We start from the raw sequence: 16,993 nt of genomic DNA, 5'->3' as shown, positions 1-16,993 counted from the left end.
TAAGGACAAAGATCACTTTCAAGATATCATGGTAGCTAAACAATCTGAAGGTTTGACAGGTAACTCCAAAATGCCTTTCTTCTATGTTTAAGAATAGCTGGAAACAATATATCCCCTTTCATTATAGGTGAGATCAAAGACCAGGAAGGGGACATGTGCACACACTTACATTGGTTCCTTGGAAGCATAGGGCACCTGATGAATCACTGAACAAAAAAAGAAACTGAGAAGGAACTCTGCCACTCTGACCGAGGCCGACTTGAAGCCAGCATAGCAGCCTCTCTTTTTGACAGGTCACAACTGTTACTGTCTAGCACAGTGATCACGGAAACAGTTTTTGAAAGAATATATTTATCCACAATCTTAAGTGTTCCGCTCAAAGTCTGAGGATTAATAAAAGATACAATGTCATAACGAGAGTCTGCTAGCACACCTTCCAGCAACTTTCAAGTTTTATTTCATATACAACATATAACCTTCACTTTTTTTGGATTACTTCTTAACATATATTTGTTGAAAAGTTTATACGTTGAATTTTTGTAGAGTTGTCTCCTCTATAAAAAAAAGAAGCTGTAATAATCTGTAAAAATACATTTAGAAAAGCTGTTTATTCATTTTGAAATAAAAGAAATTTCCATTTCTATGGCCTTCTTAGTATTCTATTCCACTTAGTAAAGTCTATCCTAACCTTTAAAAGCAAGGATAGCAGAACTGTTTCAGAAAGATTTAAATTTATATAGCCTAGTAATAACAAAATATTTCTCATCTTCAATGTAATCATTCAGCTGACATATTATTCAGCTGAAGTTAAAAGAAACAGTGCCTTGTGATAAATTTACCTCAAGCATATTACAGTTTCTAAGGAGAGACAAAACAAGCATTATACTGGAGTCCAATGCAAGTAGCTTCAAATTCAAGACTGGACACAAGTGATCATTCAAGAGTCATTAAGAACTTCACAGGTATAAAGTGCCAGGAGCAAGAGACTGAAAGATTAACAGTCCCTGTTCTCAAACTGAACATCTCATTGAGGCGTCAAACGTGTAAATGACTACAAAATATGTATTTTTAAAAGTGCTATAAGATTTTGAGAAAGAAAAGCAGAGACCTAGCCATGAGTGCCATGAGCTGTAGACACACCATGAAAAAAACAAAGAACCCCAAATACCTAACCAGCTTCACAGAAAGGCTGGCAGAAAACAAGATAACAAAGTAGCCAAGTATTTTAATCCAATAATTTAAAAAGAAATAATCATAAACAAAGATAAACATCTGCAAATAAGATGTTCACTGGAGGATTATTTAACATAATAGAAAAACTCAAAACCCAAATATCCAACAACCAGGAAATAGCCATGGAATGAAATATTACATTCATTAAAATGACGAAAAATATTTAATAAGAAAATATGAGGCCTTTTTAAAGCATACACTTATACCTGTATTACCTTAAGCATGTTAATAAACAAATTTTTTAAGAAATCAAAAATAAATCAAAATCTTAAAGCTGACTGTTTTTCAGAGGTAGGATTATGAATGATTTTGTTTCTTTTTTACACCGTTCTCTATTTTCTCAAACATTTATATAATTGGTATTGTTAGATTTTAAATTGGTAAAAAGATTGTATAAAGTCACTGCGTTTTAGTTCCCTTTAAAATCATTAATAACTCTTTTCTTCAGTAGAGAATATTTCTTGCTAAAATTCCACAAAACCCACCCATTTAAACAGGATCATCTGTAGGAGTTGCTTAGAACAATACCTGGCAGGTACAAAGTAGCTGTACAGGTGTTAGTTTTAAATTTTCAATAATTTTAAATCCCCTCTATCTAGTCAAAGTATCCAGTGTGTTACACAGCTGGTCTACTTTTCATGGCACCTTGGCAAAAGAACATTTCTTTTTCCTTTCTTATTCTAACATCTTTTTTTTTTCCCCCTGAAGCTGGAAACGGGGAGAGACAGTCAGACAGACTCCCGCATGCGCCCGACCGGGATCCACCCCGCACGCCCACCAGGGGGCGACGCTCTGCCCACCAGAGGGCGATGCTCTGCCCCTCCGGGGCGTTGCTCCGTCCTGACCAGAGCCACTCCAGCGCCTGGGGCAGAGGCCAAGGAGCCATCCCCAGTGCCCAGGCCATCCTTGCTCCAATGGTGCCTCACTGCAGGAGGGGGAGAGAGAGACAGAGAGGAAGGAGAGGGGGAGGGGTGGAGAAGCAGATGGGCACTTCTCCTGTGTGCCCTGGCCGGGAATCGAACCCGGGACTTCTGCACACCAGGCCGACGCTCTACCACTGAGCCAACCGGCCAGGGCTCTAACATCTTTTAAGAGATAAATGTTGTCTCCCTCTGAGATTCTACTTCCCTCAAAGAAAGCAAGACAAAAAAATTCAGTCAAATACCAAGCTCCTCAAAGGGAAGACAGAAAATTAATGATGAAGATAAAATTTTAAAATATGGTCAACTGTCAAGACATACCTACAAAAGTGTATTCCTTAACAATTTTATCAGAGTCTCTCTTAAGTCAACGTTTCATGGGACTAAACACTTAGGCCCTGGTTGGTGGCTCAGTGAATAGTGTTGGTCCAGCATATAGACATCCTGGTTTTGATTCCAAGTTAAAACATACAGGAGAAGCCACCACCTGCTTCTCCCACGCCCCTGCTCCCTCTTCTCCTCCTGCAGCCAGTGACTTGACTGGTTTGAGCATGGCCCCCGTTGGTCCGAGCACTTCAGCCTCAGGTGCTAAAAATAGTTTAATTGATTTGAGCATCAGCCTCAGCCGGGGTTGCCCGGTGGATTCGTGATGAGGTGCATGCCTATCTTCCCTCCTTTCACTTAAAAAACAAACAAATAAAAAACTCTTTATCCAGATGAAGAAATGGAGAAATCATATACCAGACTCTTAACAAGGAGAGGGCTATATGTAATTAGTCAGAAAATAATGTCTTTACTTTTTTTATGAGCTGCTTGAGACACATATAGGGTGGTGAGGGTGGTTGTGGTGAGGAATATCCCAGGGAAAACTAAAAAAAAACCCCACAAAAGGCAACCAACTATTCTATGTAATAAAGGAATGATGAGGCCATGGCTGACTGGTTCAGCGGCAGAGCAACGGTCTGGCATGTGGAAGTCCTAGGTTCGATTCCTGGTTAGGGCACACAGGGTAAATGACCATCTGCTTCTCTACCCCTCCCCTTCCCCTTCTCTCTCTCTCTCATCCCCTCCCCTGCAGCCATGGCTCAAATGAGCAAGTTGCCCCAGGTGCTGAGGATGGTTCCATGGCCTTGCTTCAGGCACTAAAATAGCTCTGTTGCTGAGCAACAGAGCAGCGGCCCCAGATAGGCAGAGCATAAGCCCCAGACAGGGGTTGCCAGGTGGATCCCTGTCGGAGTGCTTGCAGGAGTCTGTCTCTCTGCCTCTCACTTAATGAAAAAAAATAAATAAACAAGGGAATGATGAATTTAAACCTGCAAAGTAGAGGAAGACTTAAAGAAGAAATCAAGGATCTTAAGTTGTTTATGGATTGTCTTTGCTAAAGAAGTTTTCAGTCAAGTCTGCACTACTCACTTATACTTGTTTATAAAAATGGATTCTTTTACTCCATGTAATACTGAACCCTGCATCTCAATTGCACAAGACTGCACAGAGACACAAGAACTGAATAACAGGTGACATATCTGGGTTATGCACACATATATGTATTCATTTCTAGTTTTGACAAACTTACACATGCATAAAGTTTATTTTTTAAAAAACCTAGATCTAGGCCCTGGCCGGTTGGCTCAGCGGTAGAGCGTCAGCCTGGCGTGCGGGGGACCCGGGTTCGATTCCCGGCCAGGGCACATAGGAGAAGCGCCCATTTGCTTCTCCACCCCCCCCCCCTTCCTCTCTGTCTCTCTCTTCCCCTCCCGCAGCCAAGGCTCCATTGGAGCAAAGATGGCCCGGGCGCTGGGGATGGCTCCTTGGCCTTTGCCCCAGGCGCTAGAGTGGCTCTGGTCGCGGCAGATCGATGCCCTGGAGGGGCAGAGCATCGCCCCCTGGTGGGCAGAGCGTAGCCCCTGGTGGGCGTGCCAGGTGGATCCCGGTCGGGCGCATGCGGGAGTCTGTCTGACTGTCTCTCCGTTTCCAGCTTCAGAAAAATACAAAAAAAAAACAAAAAAAAAAAACAAACACAAAAAAATCCACAAACCTAGATCTACAAGGTATTTAGTTATTTATTTAATATCAGCAGTTCTTTTAGTACCCCTACCCTATTTTTTCCTCAGAGACAACAGGTGCCTTTCCTTTTAGTGCCTAACTCCACTATTACAAGTAACACTTACAGTGTTCCTGCTTGCTTTCTCAGTTCCAGGAGTTATATATCTTTCAACACTATTCTTAGTCCTACCCTCAGCAAAAATACAAATGTTACCCAAAGTACTGCTTATGTAGAGTATATAAAGAAACTACAACTTAATAAGACAAGCACCTTCTATCTAGTTAAAAAGGGACGGAATACCTGAACAGACACTATATATTACTGGAACTTAATATGCCCATCAACTGATAAATGAATAAACAAATGGTGGTATACCTATATAATGAAATCCTTACAGCAATAACAAGGGTCGAACTATTAATATATATTTCACAGAAAAATTTCAAGTAACTACACTAAATGAAAAGTCAGACCGAAAAAGAGCACATATTGTATGATTCCATGTATCAAATTCTAGAAAATTAAATTAGTCTATAATCACAGAAAGCAGATTAGTGGTTGTCTGAGGAAAGAAGGAGGTGGGAGAGGAGATCACAAAAAGGCACAAGGAAAATTTTAGGGGGACAGTAGGGCTAATTAATTTGACTGTGGTGGTAGGTTCACTGCAATATACATACAACAAAACTCAAGTTTTTCACTTTAAATCTGTGCAGTTTACTGTATGTCAATTATACCTTAATAAGGCTGTAAATACATAAGGCTTCTTAGGAGTTCTGGACTCAAGAGTGGGGCTTTCTGATTATGGAGTTTTCTGCTGGGTAACTGACAGATATTTCCTTTTCTTTTTTTAATTGAATTTATTTGGGCTACATGGGTTAATAAAATCATATAGGTTTCAAGTGTACAACTCTATAACATATCATCTGTATATTGTATTGTGTTCACCATCCAAAGACTGGTCTCTTTCTGCTACCATGTATTCCCCCTTTACCCTCTTCTACTTCTCCCCAATACCCACATCCCTTTCCATGTCTATGAGGGTTTTTTGTTTGTTTTTTGCTTAATCTCTTATCTATTTCACCTAGCTCCCCAGACCCCCTCCCATCTGACAGCTGTCAGTTTTCTGTATCAGTGAGTCTGTTTCTATTTTATTTTGTTCATTAAATTCCATATATAAGTGAAATCACATGGTATTTGTCTTTTTCCGACTGGCTTAATTCACTTAGGGTAATACCCTCTAGGTCAGTGATTATCAACAGCCAGTCTCCGAACCAGTGTCTAGCCACCAGAACTTTTGTGCCAGTCCACAAAAGAGTTAACCAACCTGATGTATGGAGATTATAGAGTCTATAATCACTGGCTGAAAAGCACTGGTCTAGGTCCATCCATGATATCATGAAAGGTAAGAGTTCCTACTTTTTTATGGCTGAGTAGTATTCTAAAGTGTAAATACCCCACAGCTTTTTATCTACTCACCTACTGATGGACACCTGGGCTGCTTTTAAATCTTGGCAACTGTAAGCAGAGCTGCAATGAACATACAGGTGCATGAGACATTTTCTTTAGACAACCCCTCACATAAACAGAGCCAATGTCAGAATCTTTAGTTCCTTTCCCTCAAACCGGTCAGTCTCAAAGGTGACAAACTCTGGCCAAAATACTGAAAGCTCAGGAAGGGAAAGAGGCTGGGAATCTTAACGTGAATATTTAAACACTTCTCACTCTCATTTGAGTATACTTTTGGCATGGAACAGACTTAAGTGCCACTAATATGTCACTTCTTTAAATGGAAATCTTATGTAAATATATTTATTGAAAAGCTAAATTACGTTCATGAATGAAACAGAGCATACCATACGGTGAAACACAAAATGATGACAAGCTAGTTAAAAGACAGTATTAGAAGGAAACCTAAAAGAATTTAATGGCTGAAATTTTGGTGTGGGGAGTGAAAATGACCTACTATGCCCACACTTTTTTTTAAAAGTCAACCTTGAAAGAAAGAGTATTAATAAAACTCCCTGACTTTATATTTTGTACTTTAGAAGGCAGTAACAAAAAATCCAAGTGATTTGGCATTTTAGTGATAAAGATTAGACTCAAATTTAAATCTGGAGAGAACTTAACAACACAGAGTAAAAACCGAAATCAGAAGTTTTTAAGTCCAGTTACACAAGGAATACCATCAAGATACAGAGGCTCTGCGAAAGGTGGGCATTCCTAGCTGAAGGAATGATGTTGAAAGAGGTCCAGAGGCAAGAGAATCAGGTAAGTTCCAGTGTTCAATTACATATATAAAAATAGAGGAGTTTAAGGTCAAAGGCAGGGGAATTTAAACTGTACCCTAAATCCACTGTGCATGACAGAGTGACTATGTTCACTTTTTGATATCTGACATCCAGAGGATCTGATGCTAGAGGAACTCCTTTTCCTGATGTGTTATCCTTTTCCACTCCACAGACCTTTCTTGTTTTCAGACCTCTCACTATTAGCACGGGTGCCCTTTAACTCAGTATTCTCTACCACAGTATTAGTTGTCAAAAATGTCCAAAGTAAGTACCTGAAGTTTGTGAGTCAGCATAGTTAAAACATCTATCTCTCACTTGATCTGCGGCATAAGTAGAGATGAAAAGGACAGACTTATAGCAAAGAAACTGAAAATCTTCAATAACCCTAGGTATTAGCAAAGTAGCATGGAATATATGCTAATATCATCCTCGTATGTCCCAAAAAGAAAAAATCAAAACCCAATTGAAAACGATCATGCTCTAGCCCATTTCACTTTTGCTGGTTCCACTGATTTCTACCTTCACAGATTTATTTTTATTTTTTTTACTACCCAAACCACTCTATATTCCTCTTGATCAACAATTTTATTATGATTATTATTGCAATGTTAACACAAGAGCAAGTCTCAGAATTCCATATATAATACTCAACCAACAATTAGGTCTATAAAATTTAAAAGGGTAGGGAGAACATTCAACAGCAGTGTACCTGTACAGTTTCAGCTGTGCTAATCACTGGAAAATAACCTCTGGAGAGCAACCTTACACACCATTTTTTTTTACTATAACGCCTTACATACCAAATTTATATAAACATTAATTACTTATATATTTAAAATTATAACTCATAATTTACATACTAAATCTATATAAATCATTAACTAGTTAAATGTTTTCAAATTACATGAACATTCAATAAGAAATTATAAACTCAAGTACAGGCTTTCCTTTCTGGACCTAAGGAAGGCAGTTAGAAGAAAAACCACATCACTATGCTTTAAAGTTGAACAGAGACCATATACCTAACATTTCTTCCTGATACCTATAATGATTTGGCACCAGGTCATAGCTAACAGTTCAACCTCAGTTCATGGGGAAAAAACTCTCTCAGAAAATTATAACCTGTAGCAAACAGACATTTAAAAACTTAGCTCCATCACATTCCTTTCAATGAATAGTAACTATAAGAATATCATATTTAACTTTTTAAACCATAATATATGCTTCAAACTATGACATCCCGCAATGTGCTAATGAATTACAGATCCAACAAGCACATCTAAGGCAGATCAATCCTGATGAAAGGAAAAGATGTCACAAGCCAATAGTGAAAGCGGACATTGTAAGGTACACATTTTAGCTATTATAATGAATAAAATTGAATAAAATCTTAAAACAGACAAATTACTACATTGAAACTCCTATACAGAAACTAAATTCTATAATCCTAGCAACATTCTATGAAATGTAGCTGTTAGGTTGTCCTGTGCATCCACCTAAGCAAAGTTAAAATTTCAAAGGTAAACCTCATCTGCTTATCTTCACAATGCAATCTACACAATGTTTCAGTTCTAAAATGATACGCCGAAAAATACTGATTAAACATGACTGACCAAAAGGATATAACATAGATGGGAAATATGCAATCTAGGCAACAAATGTAGAAAGAGTCAGACCAAATAACTAATGAGTGATTACTGGGAAATGCTGAGTTTTGAAGGATGGAGACATTTAGATAGACAAGAGAGAGGGAGGGTCCTATCAGGTGACAGAATAAAGACACAAAGTCACAGCAAAAGGAATGAGAAGGATGTGTACAGGACACTGCCAGACTATATGACTGTCCTGCAGTGAGCAGTCTACACACTGTAACACTGCTCTCAACTCTGGGAAACATGATTCATATCGTGTTGTATGTGAATGGTAGCCGGTGGAGGTGGGCAAAGTGATCCTGGTTAGGTAGTATAGAAAAGTATCAGGTGAAATGTCCCACTAAAAGGGGTCTTGTGAAACAGGGGAGCAAAACACTAATCACACTTAGATAAATTCAGTCCATATTAGTATAATATATGAAAATATGGGAGAAGTCCCAACTGGGAAAACTGCATAAACCACCATACTTTGGATTTTGGTTTTGCCCCTCTCTCTCCATGAAACCCCTATTAATATTTCTTAGAACCAGTGTTCTAACACACACTTTAGAAAACACTGAGCTGCAGATGAGGAGAGTTTAGGGGGGTAAATGATGATAGAAGGAGATCTGACCTGGAGTGGTGAACACACAATACAACATACAGATGATTTACTGTAGAACTGTATACCAGAAACCAGTATAACTTTGTTATCCAATGTCACCCCGAAAATGCCAATAAAAAGGAAAAAAAAAAACTGAGCTATTTTATAAAAGACTTTTATAGTCAAGTTGCACGTTGATAAAGAGAAAAATGAGGAACACTGAAAGTTCTAGTGAAAAAATGACAGCAGGAAAGCTCCTTAAAAAAAAAATCTGGCACAAAAGGTATATTAAAGCAGCAGATCTGACTATTTTGAAAGTGAAAGATTGTTTAAAATCCTTCTGGGAGTTCATACAATGAACAATAAATCCACATTGTTAATAATCAAGTTATTTTTAAAAAGCATCTTTTAAACAGTCAAATTCCTTTTAAGATCCACTTTTCAGAAAATAGTAACTTTTACTCCTAAATTTATCAGGTCTTTACAGTAGTTATACCAGTTTACAGTTAAGCAGTATAATCTCAGATTTCACAGTGTAAGCAAGCACTGGTCCATTCAAAACTATCCTTAGTCCTTCCTCCAGAGGCCCAGGTGACAGTAAAATTAACACAAAGCAGGTATCCAAGATTCTGAGAAACCATACTGTTGGGATTTATTGTACTTAGAAATACTAAATAACATTCTTACTAAAGAGGTAACTAAAAAAACTATGCATGCTGTTTAAAATAGGTGACACTGTCCTAAGAAAAGCTTAATAAAAATAGCTTTAAAAGAATATGGTAAAAAGTTTACCCATAGTTTATCTGGATCCCACTGCCAGAAAGCTTTATTAGTTTAGATTTCTACAGCCATTTGTAATTATAACTCACAATTCATAAATATGTCCTAAAGTGTAGCCAGCAAACCTACATTTTTGGAAGAAACAAAAAATGTTCGACACCATCTTGAGTTAGACGTACTTTGAAATTAACTTCTTTATAAATATATTTTAAATACAGATGCAACTACTTACTATATTGTTATAAATGAAAAAGAAAAAAATTCATTTTAAAACTGGTCTTAAATAGAAACTAAATAATATGTGGTATATACTATTAGATGAAACAGTTTAAAAATCCTCAGTTTACAACAAATGGACCCTATAATAGGTTGAACTATACAAACTGTTATTTAACATTTAAGTGAGATAACAGTAACTTCCATCTTAATGCACAAAAAGGTAAATTATCTGTCTTATATCATTAATATTCCTTAAAGATCACTAGGTACTAACCTACTGTTTTTGAAGGAACAGCTGCTTGTCAACTAAAACTAATAGGAATCACTCCTTATTCAACAATTTGTCCTTTTAGTTTAAAGAAATAGCCAATGTCTTTCCTGTTAACAACAAAGAAATCAGAGCTAGACTAACGCATATATATACAGTACTGTATTGACAAAGCATGCTTTACTTTTACAAAAACAAGCCACTGAGAAATGCAGACACTGAGGCATGAGAACAAAAAGAGAAGAACATTCTCTGTCCAGAAGTTTACGGTGCTTAATAAATAACTTCATAAATAACCACGGGTGGTTATAAACCTTCTGAAAGAAAACAATGCAGAGAACAACAGAAATATTTTCAATTTCACAATTTTACACTTGTCACAAAACCGCCAAGTCCATGCATCAAACTTGGCTATAACAGTCAAAACTATTTGAAAACACTAATTCCGCTCTATTCAAAGTCAAATAAATCAATGAGGTCCCTCTAATTTATAAAAGCATCTCTATTAACATAATAAAATTTTAACCTAGTTATAAATTTAACATCAATGTTTTTCAAAACGCAGACTACTGGGCCCCGCCCCAAATCTGCTGAATCAGAATTACAGACACAATGCCAGGGATTCTGCCCTTCAGTAATTACCCCAGGTAATTTTCATGCACACTAATGCTGGAGAACCATTACCTTCCTTGTGAGATTTCTAATAAGGTTTTGATTTCAAGAACTAAAATCTCCTGTCTTGGAACCTTTTAATACTAAATTTCATTACATAAATTGATATTTCAAAAAGAGTTAAGTAATAAAAATGTTGTGGAAGAAAAACAAGTACACCAAAAAATTACAGCAGGAATTAAAATAAGAAAATTATAGGCCATTTTATTTTTAACTTAAGATTTAAAACAAGCCTAAATCATTTCAGAGACCAAGAGGTCTTTGAAAACAAAATTGTCATCTTAAAAATAATCCAATCCACAGTATTAAAAACATTATTTCAAATATGTTCAAAATCATTTGCTCAGCTGCTAAGTAAATCGGGATATGGACTGTTTACATTACAGTATCCCAAATACAAGCAATAATCATAAAACTAAACCCAAACAAATCTCGTTATATTCCACTATAAAAGTTACTCTGGACAGAAACTGATTTCTTATAAATTCATATAACTTTAACAAACTTACATAAACATATATAATGGAAGGAACAATGGAGCAAAAACTAGAAGCAACCTAAAGTCTAGTTCTGGCTAATCTGACAGGTAGCTATGTGACCTTAGGACCTAGACAAATCATTTTACCTTTGGGATGGAGGGGTGATAGTACCACTGTTTACACATCTCACAGGATCATATTGTAAGAATCAAATGAGAGAGTATGCAAATACATTCTGAAATATTGCAAAGCACTCTAAAAATCAAAGGCTTTATTATTAAGGGAGCAAAATCTGACACAATCTTTTAAGTGCCTGCTGTAAAACAGAGTACAGTATTCCGGAAACAATGAGGAACATAAAAACTGACCCTTCAGATTTAATTGGATATACAACACTATTTTTAATTCTGTAAATTATAAATATAAAACGTAAGAAATCAATTCAGTTACCTGTCCTACCTCCCTAACAGATATTTCTGTGTAAAAAGTATAAATAGTATTAGATCATGAGTTGATAATTGTCACAACTGATCAGTAAGTATATTAGTCTCTATACTTTCACTTATTTGACAATTTCCACAACAAATTTTAACAAGACGATGTATATGTTTGTATATAAAGCATTTGTATAAGTTAAAAAATAAATCTTTAAAAGTTATTTCTTTTTGAAAATTATTTCCATAACTATTTTATCATTTTCCTTTAATATCTCAGCTTCTATAAATTCCAAAATAAGCTGCTCTCAGTACCCTCGATGTATGACAGCTACTAGAAAATCATTATTCTTTTCCAAGTAGGTGAGTAAATATCCTTACCCAAACTGTAAAAATGTAATTCCTTTCTGCTTCCTGATCTTTACTCCTTTGTTTGCTCATTCATTACAAAATTCCTAATTAAAAAGTGAAAACTACAAGTTTCAGCTGCATGTATTAGGTGAGTAAAAATAAGGGGGGAAAGGGCTAATACTCGTTTTTGCTGGTGTATTGAAAGAGCAGCGATAGTTGAGCCATTCCTCCTAAAACCTGTTGACCTATACAACTCAATTCACATGGTAAGAGATTGTTTCCCAAGAAGTTAACCTGTCAGACAAATGAAATTCCCAAAGCAAGAATTCTATCAAAGTATGCATAGCAATGTACAATTACCCTGCATACATCAACCTAATTAATCAAATAATGTCCTTTAACCTGGGGCCATATTCCACAGACTGAAAAAGCATAAACCACCTTTCACCTCAAGCAGATTTAGTTTTAAGTTAATAAAAGTTATCTACAGCTCAATAGCTTATGTTTTATAGAAGTTTATGGAGAAATCACAAGTGTTGAAACTTAAATGCAGACAGAAGGCAATAATATCTTGCGGTTTATAATGAAAGCTGTGTTTGGTGATATCCCCACATTAATTTATTCTTTACTTGAAAGCTAAATCTTTGTTTCTTCTTGCTTCATTTACAGTCATAATAACCATAAAGCATTCTGTGCCTAAAGAGACAGTGTACCTTAAATGTTTTATTTGAGAGGGGTGGGGACAGGAGAGTGCAAGTGGGCAGTGAAAGAAGTCTCACCAATTCAACTGTCACTGCAACATTTGGTTTCTAAATATTAAAAGCTCCATTTATTTTTATATGAGATACATTTGAGAGGAGCCATATATAGAAACCACTTTTTCCAACATGGTCCTTAATAACTTTGAATGTAAGTCTTCCTGCAAGTCCTCATTTGTATTATTTAAAAACAAGTACCAGTAATTGTAAAATCAGTAAAACCATAAAAGGCAAGCTGTTGGAAGATAAATAATAAACAAAAAGAATTACTATCCCTTATTCAAGGAATAATTTTACATGTTTACTTTAGAATACTAACAGCATACAGCTAAAAAAAATTAAGATGACCATAACACTAGTAGGTATCCTTATTTGGTGGCAGTAGCTAGCTGCCACTTACAATGAATGCAGTTATTACTTTCCTTATTTCTTTACCTAAGTGTCCAGCTATCATTACCACTATTATTTTATTATAAGCACAAATCAAAACCAGTTGCTCACCTCATCTCAGAATCCAACATTAAACCCCAAGCTCCAATTCAGAAGTCCACCCTTAAAGAATGAGGAATTACAGAAAAATGAAGACAAAATTACCTTATACATCTAAATGAGGATGCCAGTAATGACTACTGCAATAAAAATCAAAAAGGCATACTCTGAATTTTCACCATTTTAATAAAACAAAATCATAGAATTTTAAATCAAAGGTGGCGCTCTGTCCTCAACTCACCCGATTGTGACTCACTTTTGCAGACTATATGGTAGGCAATAACAGTTACTTTTCAAAGATCTTTGCAGTTACACCCAAGTCAAAATCAGGACAGAGATCCACCCTTAATTACAGCAATTTAACTGTCTTATCCAAAGCAAGGTAGAAACTAAAACGGCCCCCTGAAATCATGGGTAAATCAACCCATTTCATATTCCAGTTTTCAAAGGTTTCCTTTAAAGAAAATATTTCTATTTACTTCACATTTGAACGCACCAGGTCGAAAAAGAAAAAAGAGGGGAAGGAGGACTCAGCCGAAAGGCACAAGTACAAAAAGAGATTCTCTTCCAATCCGTCTTAATTCCCCCAATCCGCCTCTGCCACACACAAGGACAGGGAGTCTGGTGAAGGCTAGGAGCAGGACAAGCGGTTAAGGCCCTCCAATCACTCACGTGGGCCACCATCCAAAGGGTTACACACCCTCTGTCTGAGGATAGCCTCATACAAAGCAGATCCTTATAAGTACTTATTATAAAATACACCCACGATGTTCAAGAGCTGTATTTTAAAATAAGAGTATCCTCAGGTGGGGGAGGTTAAGTACAACAAAGGCTTCCATGTTGAAAGGCAGACAGTCCTAAAACAAGCATACATATATAACTACACACATTTGAAAAAAAATTCATAACTAATTTATCATGAACAGCAATCAATACCAACAGGAGCCATTAGATTATTAATAAACCCAGAAAAGTGGAAATGCATAGCAATCAAAGTGGCTATCTGCTGCGATCTAACCCCAGGTAAAGGTAAAAATATGCCTGCGGAGGGGAGTCAAGCCCTCCGCAGATTTAGAGACCCCTTCAGCCTACCCTGAGCGTCAACCCCGCTGCACTGGACAGGATGCGAGTATTTGCTAGTGCTGCGAGTCCCGCAGAAAACTGGTGAATGAAATGCGCACAGAGACAAACCTGGCTGGTGATCGCGGCGCAGAACCAGGGGTCGCTAACTAGCTTAGCCACAAGATTCTCCTACAGAATGGAATAAAAGCAGCACACCCCCAACTCCGCAACTGGAATGCGGTTCTTTCTCACTGACCCTTTCCAAAGAGGGGGCAAGGACGCACGGTGTTTCCCCCTCTCCTTTTAAACTAAACCCAAAAAAGCGAATCCGAACAACCGGGAATATTCTGGGTAGTGGGGTAAGGGCCGAGAGGGGACACCCGTAGAAAGGCGAGACGGCTCTCAAACTCCCGGGGAATCACCGTCCGGTGTGACATGAATCAATCAGACAGCTCCGGAAAGGAGACGACGAGGGGTCCCCACGGGAGACCCAGAGGGACTGAAGCCGGAGGTTCAAGGGGTGACCCTCTCGGGACGCGGTGAGAGAGTGCCGGGCACCGCTGCCCTCAAGGTCACCACGCGCCGGGCGGGGGCGGCCCGCGAAGGGATGAGCTACCGCCCAGTCGCGGCGGCCCGGAGAAGAGCTGCGGGTGTACACACGAAGCCCCACCAAGCCCGGTCCCTCAGGTTCCGAGCGGGGAGTCCCGGCCGACCCAGAGGCGCACGCCCAGGAGCCCGCTCACCTTTCCGATCTCCCGGTGCGGGCGCGGCAGGAGACAACCTACCAGAGGCCCCCCGGACGCCCCCGCCAACTTCTCCCGAGCCCGCCGAAGCCGCTGCTCTCCTCCGGGCACCCAACTGTCCGGACCCCCTCCACGACGTTCTGACCCCCGGTTCCGCCTGGCCTTCCCGCAGGTGATCTGCCCCATCGCCCCTGCCGCGGGCGGACGGTGGCCGCCACTCACCTCGCCCGGCAGCAGGAACCATTTTCCGAAGGAGGAAAGGAAGGGGAGGCTGCAGGAGGGTCGGGGGTGGGGTGAGGCACAGCGGGCAGCTCAGAGGACGGGAGCTCGGTCCTCGGCGTGTCCGCAGCCGGCTCGCACCGCTCGGGATGCCACGCAGGGGTGCGTGAGGCTGCACCTCGAGGATGAGGCGGCCGCGGAGCCAAGAAGCTCGGCGTCCACCAGCCGGAGCTCCCTACTCACGCTGCACTGTGAGGAGGCGGCGGAGCCGGAGGAGGCGGCACCCGGCCCGGCCCCCGCCCAGAGCCCGGCAGCAGCCGAGTGGCCGCCCGCGTCCCCGCAGGTCCCGCCTCCTCGGCTCCGCAAAGCCGCACACAGGGCGCGCCGCGCTCAGCACGGGTAGCTCCGCCAGCCTCACGCCGCCATCCGCAAAGGCAGCGGCGGGCGAGTGCAGACTCCTCGGTGAGCACCGCAGCCCGGGCCGCTCCGAGCAGGGCTCGCGATCCCCGGAGCGGACGGCCGAGCACGAGGGGGCTGCGCGCAGCTCAGGGCATGAGCCGCATTTGCACCGGTGGCCCGCAAGATCGTAGGGGAAGGCAAGGGGAACAGAACTCTCACCCGTTCCGGTCTGGCGCTCCCTTCTCTTCACACCCACACGCCTCCCGCTCCACGCTGGCGGCGCAGCTGCTCCCGCTGCCACTGCCGCCGCCGCCGCCGCCGCCGCCGCCGCCGAAGCTCGCGCCACAGCCGCTGCCGCCTTGGCTGGGCGCGGTCACGTGACGCGGCCCGCGGGGAGCCTGGGGGCGGGCAGGCGCGCGCGCGCGCGCGCGGTGGTAGCACGGCTCCAAGGAAGACTGGGAGCAGAGCGGCGCAGGAAGGCGTTTAACGGGAGAACCCAGAGAGCGCGCCCCCGGCTGACGAGCGCGCGCCCGGCAATTAGAACTTGCCGCGCGGTAGGGAAAGGGTGGCTGGAGTGCGGGGCGGGGGACTCACGCCTCCGCGCGCCCCTCCCTCTCTTCCTTCCCTGAGCTCCTTGACTCGCCGCTGCCTCCGCCCCCTCCCTCTAGCGCCTTTCCTCCAGGCGCTTCCTGCGATTGGCTGGGAGGTTCTGACGTCCGTGTTTCCATGACGTATCGGGGCGGGGGGTGGAGGGGGAGGAGGGGGTGGCCGGGGCGCGGGGGGGCGGTGACTCCGTCAGTCACAGCTCCTGTGTCGGCGCCGGGTCGGGCTGCTCCGGAGAGTGTGGAAGCTGGAGAGAGCGAGGACTGCCGCAGGCGGACCCCTTTCACCTGGGCCGAGCCCAGCCACCCCCGGGCTGCGCCCCTCCAGAGCCTAGGAACTGGGCCAGCGGGCGTCGGAGGGCGAGCGCTCCTCTGGGCGACAGGTTAAGGCTGACCACTCTTCAGCGGACATTTGAGCAGCTTCTCGCCGCGTCTCTTCACTCCCCGCCGGACTCATTGCCTGTCCCGGGCCGTGACGCACGCGCCTGATGACCAAAGTGCCTCCCAACTCGCTCCCCCCTAGGAGAGGAAAGCCCGCCCCTTCCCTACGGTGACGGACGCCCCATCTCTGTTGCTTAGGGTCGGCCCCGCAGACACCTGGGATCTCGTTGCGGAGACGAAGGGTTAACGCAGGCGTACGGCCGGTGCAAACAGGGACCTTCGGATCCGCGCTTCAGATCCCCGTGTTTTCGTTTTGGATTTGCTTTTTTCTACCTATGTCAAGCTGTTGGCTCTTTTAGTTCAATTGTCCCATCTCTTGTGGGGAAAGGACAAAAAACACCGAGCAACATGCGGGAT

At 41.6% G+C, this 16,993-nt stretch overlaps 1 protein-coding gene across 4 annotated transcripts in view; it reads right to left on the bottom strand.

The window, feature by feature from the left end:
- ATP2B1 (ATPase plasma membrane Ca2+ transporting 1) overlaps positions 1–16,267 on the bottom strand; it is a 136,537-nt gene extending 120,270 nt beyond the window's left edge. Inside the window, exon 1 of one of the 4 annotated variants that reach the window (XM_066368653.1) lies at positions 15,813–16,267. The gene's annotated coding sequence lies outside the window, so the exon portion shown is untranslated. Of the gene's footprint in view, positions 1–14,975; positions 14,995–15,197; positions 15,420–15,812 lie in introns of those variants that run through there. The other 3 variants (XM_066368656.1, XM_066368654.1, XM_066368655.1) reach the window with 3 other exon arrangements.
- Positions 16,268–16,993: the final 726 nt, after the last annotated feature.

This window comes from Saccopteryx leptura, chromosome 2 (assembly GCF_036850995.1).
Source record: "Saccopteryx leptura isolate mSacLep1 chromosome 2, mSacLep1_pri_phased_curated, whole genome shotgun sequence".
Taxonomy (NCBI): Eukaryota; Metazoa; Chordata; class Mammalia; order Chiroptera; family Emballonuridae; genus Saccopteryx; species Saccopteryx leptura.
The sequence above is the reverse complement of the archived record's forward strand: the minus strand, read 5'-3'. Positions and strand labels throughout refer to the sequence as shown.